Source organism: Triticum urartu, chromosome 5A (assembly GCF_056163025.1).
Source record: "Triticum urartu cultivar PI428250 chromosome 5A, HENAU_Tu73, whole genome shotgun sequence".
In the NCBI taxonomy this organism is placed as follows: Eukaryota; Viridiplantae; Streptophyta; class Magnoliopsida; order Poales; family Poaceae; genus Triticum; species Triticum urartu.
Window position 1 is genome coordinate 484,971,292 of NC_141877.1, and position 9,360 is coordinate 484,980,651.

Consider the following 9,360-nt stretch of genomic DNA (forward strand, 5'->3'; position numbering starts at 1 on the left):
ACCAGGTGGTGTCCGACGGGACGGGCTTGGGACAGACTAGGTACCGTGGCACGGTGTACCAAGTGGCACCCGGATGGTGGGCTTGGGAACCCTGTTCACATCGTTTGGGGCCATGAGCGACACCCCGGTCGGATCTCCTTGCGGATGGAACCCGAATAGGCGATAAACCTAGATGAGAGACTTGTGTGGTTAGTCAGGTCGTGGCCGACACCCTCGCCCGGCTTCCGCTTGAAGGTTGCCGAGGTACATGACGTGTACAGGGCTATAAGTGGAGAGAGCGTGTGTGAAGAAGTACACCCATGCAGGGTCAACATTATCTATTTGAATAGCCGTTTTCCTCGGATATGGAAACTTGGAGGACTTATGTAGTACATAGCCAACTTGAAGTGGATACTCTAAAATCCGCAAGATAAGCGTGAGTGCTATGGATGGCCTTCTCGTAGGGAGACGGGAACGGATCCATAGTGGAGTATTGATATGGTGAATATGTGGACTCGTGTGCATCTTCTCACCTCAAAGAAGTTTCTGATACTCGTAGTATTGGTTAGCCACTGAGTCAAAGCTGGCTTGCTGCTGTTAACTCCACCACCCCCCTTGTTGATAATGTTGCATATGTAGATAGTTCTGATGTAAGACTTGCTGAGTACCTTTGTACTCACGTTTGCTTATTTATGTTTTGCAGTTGGTTACACTAGTGACTTCGACGAGTAGCTTGTTTCCCAGCTACGATCTTGTACCCTCGGGAGGGTCGTGTTTAGTCAGGCTTCTTAGTTTTTTCCTTTTGTAGTTGTCTGTACTCAGACATGTAATGCTTCTGTTGCTTGTATGCTCTGAATGATGGGTCGTGAGACCCCTGTTTGTATTGAATGCTATGTGGCTCTTCTGGGCCTTTATCTATATGAGTTTGAGTTATGTTGTGATGCCATGTTGTACATCACATACTTGCATGTTATGCATACTGTAACATGTATTGCTATGTGTGGGATCCGACAACATAGTTGTTTATCCCTGGTAGCCTCTCTTATGGGGAAATGTAGTCTTGTGCTTCCATGAGCCATAGTAGTCCGCTACAGCCCAGTTCACCGGAGTCCTGCTAGCCCAGCACTGAAGGAAATATGCCCTAGAAGCAATAATAAAGTTATTATTTATTTCCTTATATCATGATAAAAGTTTATTATTCATGCTAGAATTGTATTAACCGGAAACATAATACATGTGTGAATACATAGACAAACAGAGTGTCACTAGTATGCCTCTACTTGACTAGCTCGTTAATCAAAGATGGTTATGTTTCCTAACCATGGACAAAGAGTTGTCATTTGATTAAATGGGATCACATCATTAGTTGAATGATCTGATTGACATGACCCATTCCATTAGCTTAGCACCCGATCGTTTAGTATGTTGCTATTGCTTTCTTCATGACTTATACATGTTCCTATGACTATGAGATTATGTAACTCCCGTGTGCCGGAGGAACACTTTGTGTGCTACCAAATGTCACAACGTAACTGGGTGATTATAAAGGTGCTCTACAGGTGTCTCCAAAGGTACATGTTGGGTTGACGTATTTCGAGAATAGGATTTGTCACTCCGATCGTCGGAGAGGTATCTCTGGGCCCTCTCGGTAATGCACATCACTTAAGCCTTGCAAGCAATGCAACTAATGAGTTAGTTGCGAGATGATGTATTACAGAACGAGTAAAGAGACTTGCCGGTAACGAGATTGAACTAGGTATTGGATACCGACGATCGAATCTCGGGCAAGTAACATACCGATGACAAAGGGAACAACGTATGTTGTTATGCGGTCTGACCGATAAAGATCTTCGTAGAATACGTAGGAGCCAATATGGGCATCCAGTTCCCGCTATTGGTTATTTACCGGAGACATGTCTCGGTCATGTCTACATTGTTCTCGAACCCGTAGGGTCCGCACGCTTAAGGTTTCGATGACAGTTATATTATGAGTTTATACGTTTTGATGTACCGAAGGTTGTTCGGAGTCCCAGATGTAATCACAGACATAAGGAGGAGTCTCGAAATGGTCGAGACATAAAGATTGATATATTGGATGGCTATATTCGGACACCGGAAGTGTTCCGGATGATTTCGGAGAAAATCGTAGAGCCGGAGGGTTACCGGAACCCCCCCGGGAGAAGTAATGGGCCATATGGGCCTTAGTGGTGAGAAATAGGGGCAGCCAAAGGTGGGCCACGTGCCTCCTCCCCCCTGGTCCGAATTGGACTAGGAGAGGGGGGGCGGCGCCCCCTTTCCTTCTCCCTCCCCACTTCTTTCCCCCTCCTAGTAGGAGTCCTACTCCTACTAGGAGGAGGACTCCTCCTTGGCGCGCCATAGGGGCCGGCCGGCCTCCTCCTCTCTTGAACCTTTATATACGGAGGCAGGGGCACCCCGGAGACACAAGTTGATCCACGTGATCATATTCTTAGCCGTGTGCGGCGCCCCCTGCCACCATAGTCCTCGATAATATTGTAGCGGTGCTTAGGCGAAGCCCTGCGACAGTAGTACATCAAGATCGTCACCACGCCATCGTGCTGACGGAACTCTTCCCCAACACTTTGCTGGATCGGAGTCCGGGGATCGTCATCGAGCTGAACGTGTGCTAAAACTCGGAGGTGCCGTAGTTTCGGTGCTTGATCGGTCGGGCCGTGAAGACGTACGACTACATCAACCGCGTTGTCATAACGCTTCCGCTGTCGATCTACAAGGGTACGTAGATCACACTCTCCCCTCTCGTTGCTATGCATCACCATGATCTTGCGTGTGCGTAGGAATTTTTTTGAAATTACTACGTTCCCCAACAAGCACTACTGCTCCGGAACACTTGACTGGCCGGCATGTGATTCACTTCGTTCATGTGTCTGTCCCTTCAGGGAAATGTCATGCGGTGACATCCGGAGTCCTGCCTAGCCTGCTACAGCCTGGATTCATACGCTGTTGACCGACATGCTCGAGGTTGATTCATGTATGCCTGTCCCTGTAAGTTAGTGCCACTTTGGGTTCACGACTAGTCATGTCGGCCCGGGTTCTCTGTGATATGGATGCTAGCGACACTATCATATATGTGAGCCAAAAGGCGCAAACGGTCCCGGGCCAGGTAAGGTGGCACCTGTGGGAATACCTTGCGTGAGGCCGCAAAGTGATATGAAGTGTTACATGCTAGATCGGTGTGACTTAGGATCGGGGTCCCGACACTCCCCCTAATAAATATGAATTGCCTATTGTTCCTGAGGGTTATGTTCTGGATGAAGAATCTGCTAGAGCTATTTTAGCTTGCAATGATAGATATGATCTAAAGAGGTTATTAGCTAAATGGAAGCAGCAATCCCTAAATGCTAGAATGAAACCTGACCCTGCTTTTGCTACTTCACCTATCTATGTTACTGATAAGGATTATGAATTCTCTGTTGATCCTAATATAATTACTTTGGTTGAATCTGATCCTTTTTATGGCTATGAATCTGAAACTGTTGTGGCACATCTTACTAAATTAAATAATATAGCCACCCTATTCACTAAAGATGAGAGAACTCGCTACTTTATATCCTTAAAATATTCCCATTATCATTCAAGGGTGATGCTAAGATATGGTTTAATTCTCTTGATCCTGATTGTGTGCGTAGTCCCCAGGATATGATCTATTACTTCTCTGCTAAATATTTCCCTGCTCATAAGAAACAAGCTGCTTTAAGGGATATATATATATATAATTTTGTGCAAATTGAAGAAGATATTATCCCACAAGCTTGGGGGAGGCTTCTCCAATTACTTAATGCTTTGCCCGATCATCCTCTTAAGAAAACTGAAATACTTGATATCTTTTATAATGGACTAACTGATGCTTCCAGAGATTACCTGGATAGTTGTGCTGGTTCTGTTTTCAGGGAAAGAACACCGGATGAAGCTGAAATTCTATTGAATAATATGTTGACAAATGAAAATAATTGGACACTTCCTGAGCCTATTCCTAAACCAACTCCGAAGAAGAGAGGTGTTCTATTTCTCAGTCCTGAAGATATGCAAGAGGCAAAGAAATCCATGAAGGAAAAGGGTATTAAAGCTGAAGATATTAAGAATTTACCTCCTACTGAAGAAATACATGGTCTTAATTTACCACATGTTGAAGAAATATATGGTTTTAATCCATCACCTATTGAAGAAATACATGGTCTTGTACTACAGGAATCAGCTACTTTGCCGTCTGGCAAGGCAGACGGCAAAGGCATGGAAGGCGGACGGCAAAGGCCTTTGCCGTCTGACGTGGACGGCAAAAGGCGCCGGCAAAGAAAGGATCGGCAAAGACCTTCTTTGTCGTCTGCTTCCTGGCGCGGACTGCAAAGGAGCCTTTGCCATCAGCGGCGGACGGCAAAGAAAGCCGATGGCAATAAATTCGTTGTTAGTCCGTTAGGTGGATAATGACAGTCTTTGTCGTTCGTGGCTGACGGCAAAGAGCATCAGACCTTTGCCGTCTGCCACTGTAGGCAAATTGACCAAATGGTCAGCTGCCAGGAAACACAGGTGGTTGCCACGTGGCTTCTTTCCCGTCCGCGGCGGACGACAAAGAGCCCGTTGCCGTCGGTGGCAGACGACAAAGAGCCTCCATTGCCTCTTTTTTTCCTGTTTTTTCATATACCCAACCATTTTCACAACAAATAGATGATACATATGTATTTTTCACATGGCAAGTTCATAGCAAACATATGAGGTATCCAACACATATAATTTCATCATACATGCATAGTTCCATCAACCATACATAGCAAGTTCCACATACATCCATCTAACCATACATATTACAATAGTGTCATCCTACCATACATGCATAGTTCATCGATACAAAAGAAACATAGTTCATCCAAACAAGCACTCCATCTATGCAAGCTTCCGTGAAGCGAATGAATTCTGCAAAATGGGAAATAAGAAAGTTAGAAGAAGAAGATTAGAAGAAGAAGAAGAATATATGACATTTATGAGCTAATTTAGGTGAAATTGATCGTTTGTGAGCTAACACAGGTGAAATGGATCATTTATGAGCTAACCTAGGTGAAATGGATCGCTTATGAGCTAACTTAGGTAAAATGCATCATTTTAGAGCTAACCTAGGTAAGATGGATCATTTAGGAGCTAACCTAGGTAAGATGGGTCATTTTAGAGCTAACTTGGGTAAAATGGATCATTTATGAGCCATGTAAGGTAAAATGGGTCATTTTAGAGCTAACTTGGGTAAAATGGATCATTTATAAGCTAACTAAGGTTAAATGGATCATTTTAGAACTAACTTAGGTAAAATGGATCATTTATGAGCTAACTAAGCTAATTATGACATTTTTGACATAAGTAAGCTAAGTACATGTCATTATTGGGCAAACCTAGTTAACTAAGCATATTAGAGCTAACTTTGGTCATTTTGGAGGAAACAAAGCTAAGTATAGATCGTTTTAGAGCTAACTTAGGTAAAATGGATGGTTTTGGAGGTCAGTAAGCTTATTAAGTCATTTTGGAGGAAATAAAGCTAAGTCTAGGTCTTTATGCATTTGTTAAGCAAAACACTAGAGAAACTTATCGTGATCATGGAGGTGTGGGAGCGGGCTGGCTCGCGCCGGTACGTGGAGAAGGATCGTGCGATGCTTGTCTGGAGTTACGCTGCACCAAAGATCATTTCCAATGTCTCGTTAGCATGATGACACTCAAATGTTCAGACTAGCAAGTAGTGTCCATTCAAATTAAACACACCGTCGTCCTAGGAGCAATCACTGGCATCGGTGGAGCGGTCTGACCGGACTTCTCACACACAGACTGCACATTTGGTTTTGACGACTCAGTCATACTAGTTAGTAATGAGACAAACACTACATGAATGTTTTGGCTAATCAACAAAAGAAACTTACCACAAGGAGCTCGTACATTGCCCTTGCCTGCATGTCATTCCATTTCCTCTCCTCCTCCAACATCTTTGTTGTCCTCTCCTCCAACTCCCGCTGCCTCTCCGCCGCCTCCGATAGAAGTTTCTCCGTTCTATCTCTCTCACTCTGTATAGCAGCCTGCAACACCACTCCTCGTTAGCATTTGTATTCATTGATGGAAGCGCACGCAATGTAATGGGGAAAGATAGCTAAGTACGTATAACTAACCTTGAAGGCGAGTTGGACTGGCCGTTCACGAGGCCTTATCTCAGGAGCGGATCTCGTCTAGCGCGCCTTGATCTCCGGGAGAGTGCTAGGACAACGGATAAGTCCATCTCCAATGGCTATCGAGCCATGGGACCTCCCGCCACCAGCTATCATCACCAGCTCTGGATCAATGGGACCCTGGCTCGAGTTAAAGTCCTCCCCTTTCCTCGCCTTCCCTTGATATCTATATTTCACAAGCTTGTCGTGGGAGGAGATGTTGGTGAAGTTGTTTGCATCATCGTGGTCAGACAGAGAGAATGCCTTGACTTTCTTGTAAGAGGCAGTATGGGCCATGGCATAGAGGTCGTACACCTCTGGCACCTTATCTGCCTTATTGTAGCGTGCCTGAAAGAGAGAAACAACGTAAATTAGTAATTAAAGGGCTCAAGCTAGCATGTTGAATGAATTGCATGAATCATGAAGCAAACCACACACCCAGTTCCGCCCGAACTGATATAAGTTGGAGCTGCCTTGATGGTGTGGCACACCTTCCATTTGGGCACGTTTGTCCTTGGTCGCGTTGTGGACGGCTAGCCATTCTTTTGAGCACCACTCATTGACCAACACCTCCCAACAATCCATCCGATCCGCACACCATCTCGGAGGCGCCTAAGTTAGCAAATAGAAACTTGAGCGCTACGGCTATGAATTACTAAATGAAGGAAGTAAGTACAAGGCCTTAAGAATTACCTTCATGTATTGCTCCTTACTCAGGAACTTCTCGCGGCACGCCGGCTTGGGCTTCTTGATACCACGCAAGGCATAGTAGTCTCGAACAGCCTGCACCCGAGCCTCGTGCCGTAAGTTCTGTAGTAGGCGCTTGCAGACGTTCTCGATAACATTTGCCGCCTCCTCCTCGTATCCCTCCTCACACCTGTAGAATGTCTGCAATCAAATGAGACAATATTGATTAGTACAATTAATAACTAGCTAGTTGAAGATTTTTAATTGTGTAAAGGAGAAATTACCCAGAACTTTCTGATCACCACGTCTGCCCTCGTGTCGCACAAGACACCATCGATAATCTCACCTGGTGGGGCCGGGGCAGCCAAGTAGTGCTCCCAGCTCAATCCAAGCTCTGGAAGCCGACCCTCACCAGGCAACGTGACAAACCCCGGGAAGTTTTGCCGGCAAAGCACTCCAAGGACGGAGTTGGGCCGGCGGACCTTCTCATGGTGGTCCCAACCCCTGCAGCATAACAAGGCCAACACATTAGATATTTGAAGAAACGTGAATGCAGAAGGTACAAAAATATTAAATGCACTTACCTCTCCCCATCAGGGAAAATCAACCACCTCTGCTCGCGGGTCACCGGCACGGACGGGAGCCGTGTACAACCACGCTGGTAGACGGTGCCCCCCTCCTCCTCAATATCAGTCGACTCCCCGCCATCATCAGCATGGCCACTCGGCCCCTCAGGCTAATCCGGCCAGGTACCCCATCCAGATGTGTGCTCGTCCGGGGTCTCGTGGGCCCAACTATCATGGGCCGAAGGCCCGTGGACCCAAGGCTCGTGGACCGGAGTCCGTGTAGCTTCCTCCTCGGACGAGTCCACTCTAGCAGTCACGTGCTCGGGTGAAACAGCTGGGGGTGGCGGCAAGGAAGGCACCCTAGCAGTCACGTGCTCGGGTGAAACGGCTGGGGGTGGCGGCGAGGAAGGCACCCTAGCAGTCATCCTACCTCCTCTCCCGTGACCACGTGCTCCAACTCCTCTCTTCTTCCCTCCCTTTCCTCGTCCCCTACAGGGCACCGCGGTTGACGAAGAAGGGCCCGATGGTGTCGCCATACTGTCCAACAACGCTCCGCGGATTTGTGCGGGTGGAATGGAAGACCTCCCACCACGCGCCGACGAAGAAGGGGCCCCGGAGCGCTCCGGACCAGTGCCCACCATCTTTCAACACCTGCCATGACAAAGAGTAAACGAAATTAATACAACATAAAAAATACCGACATGAATAATAATATATGATGTTTTTCATAACAAAATCAATATATATATATGATGTTTAAATCTACCCGATCAACACAATTATATATGATGTTTCGGGGTGCTGTTTCAGGGTCGGAGTGTCGGGGTCGGGGTGTGGTGTCAGGGTGTTGGGGGTCGGGGTTGGGGTGTCGGGGTGGCGTGTCGGGGTCGGGGTGCTGTTTCGGGGTCTGGGTGTCGGGGTCGGGGTGTGATCTCAGGGGTCGGGGGTCGGGATGTCGGGGCTCGGGGTCAGGGTGTCGTGCTGAAGGAAATATGCCCTAGAGGCAATAATAAAGTTATTATTTATTTCCTTATATCATGATAAAAGTTTATTATTCATGCTAAAATTGTATTAACCGGAAACATAATACATGTGTGAATACATAGACAAACAGAGTGTCTCTAGTATGCCTCTACTTGACTAGCTCGTTAATCAAAGATGGTTATGTTTCCTGACCATGGAAAAAGAGTTGTCATTTGATTAAACGGGATCACATCATTAGTTGAATGATCTGATTGACATGACCCATTCCATTAGCTTAGCACCCGATCGATTAGTATGTTGCTATTGCTTTCTTCATGACTTATACATGTTCCTATGACTATGAGATTATGTAACTCCCGTGTGCCGGAGGAACACTTTGTGTGCTACCAAACATCACAACGTAACTGGGTGATTATAAAGGTGCTCTACAGGTGTCTCCAAAGGTACATGTTGGGTTGACGTATTTCGAGATTAGGATTTGTCACTCCGATCGTCGGAGAGGTATCTCCGGGCCCTCTCGGTAATGCACATCACTTAAGCCTTGCAAGCAATGCAACTAATGAGTTAGTTGCGAGATGATGTATTACAGAACGAGTAAAGAGACTTGCCGGTAACGAGATTGAACTAGGTATTGGATACCGACGATCGAATCTCGGGCAAGTAACATACCGATGACAAAGGGAACAACGTATGTTGTTATGCGGTCTGACCGATAAAGATCTTCGTAGAATATGTAGGAGCCAATATGGGCATCCAGGTCCCGCTATTGGTTATTGACCGGAGACATGTCTCGGTCATGTCTACATTGTTCTCGAACCCGTAGGGTCCGCACGCTTAAGGTTTCGATGACAGTTATATTATGAGTTTATACGTTTTGATGTACCAAAGGTTGTTCGGAGTCCCGGATGTGATCACGGACATGACGAGGAGTCTTG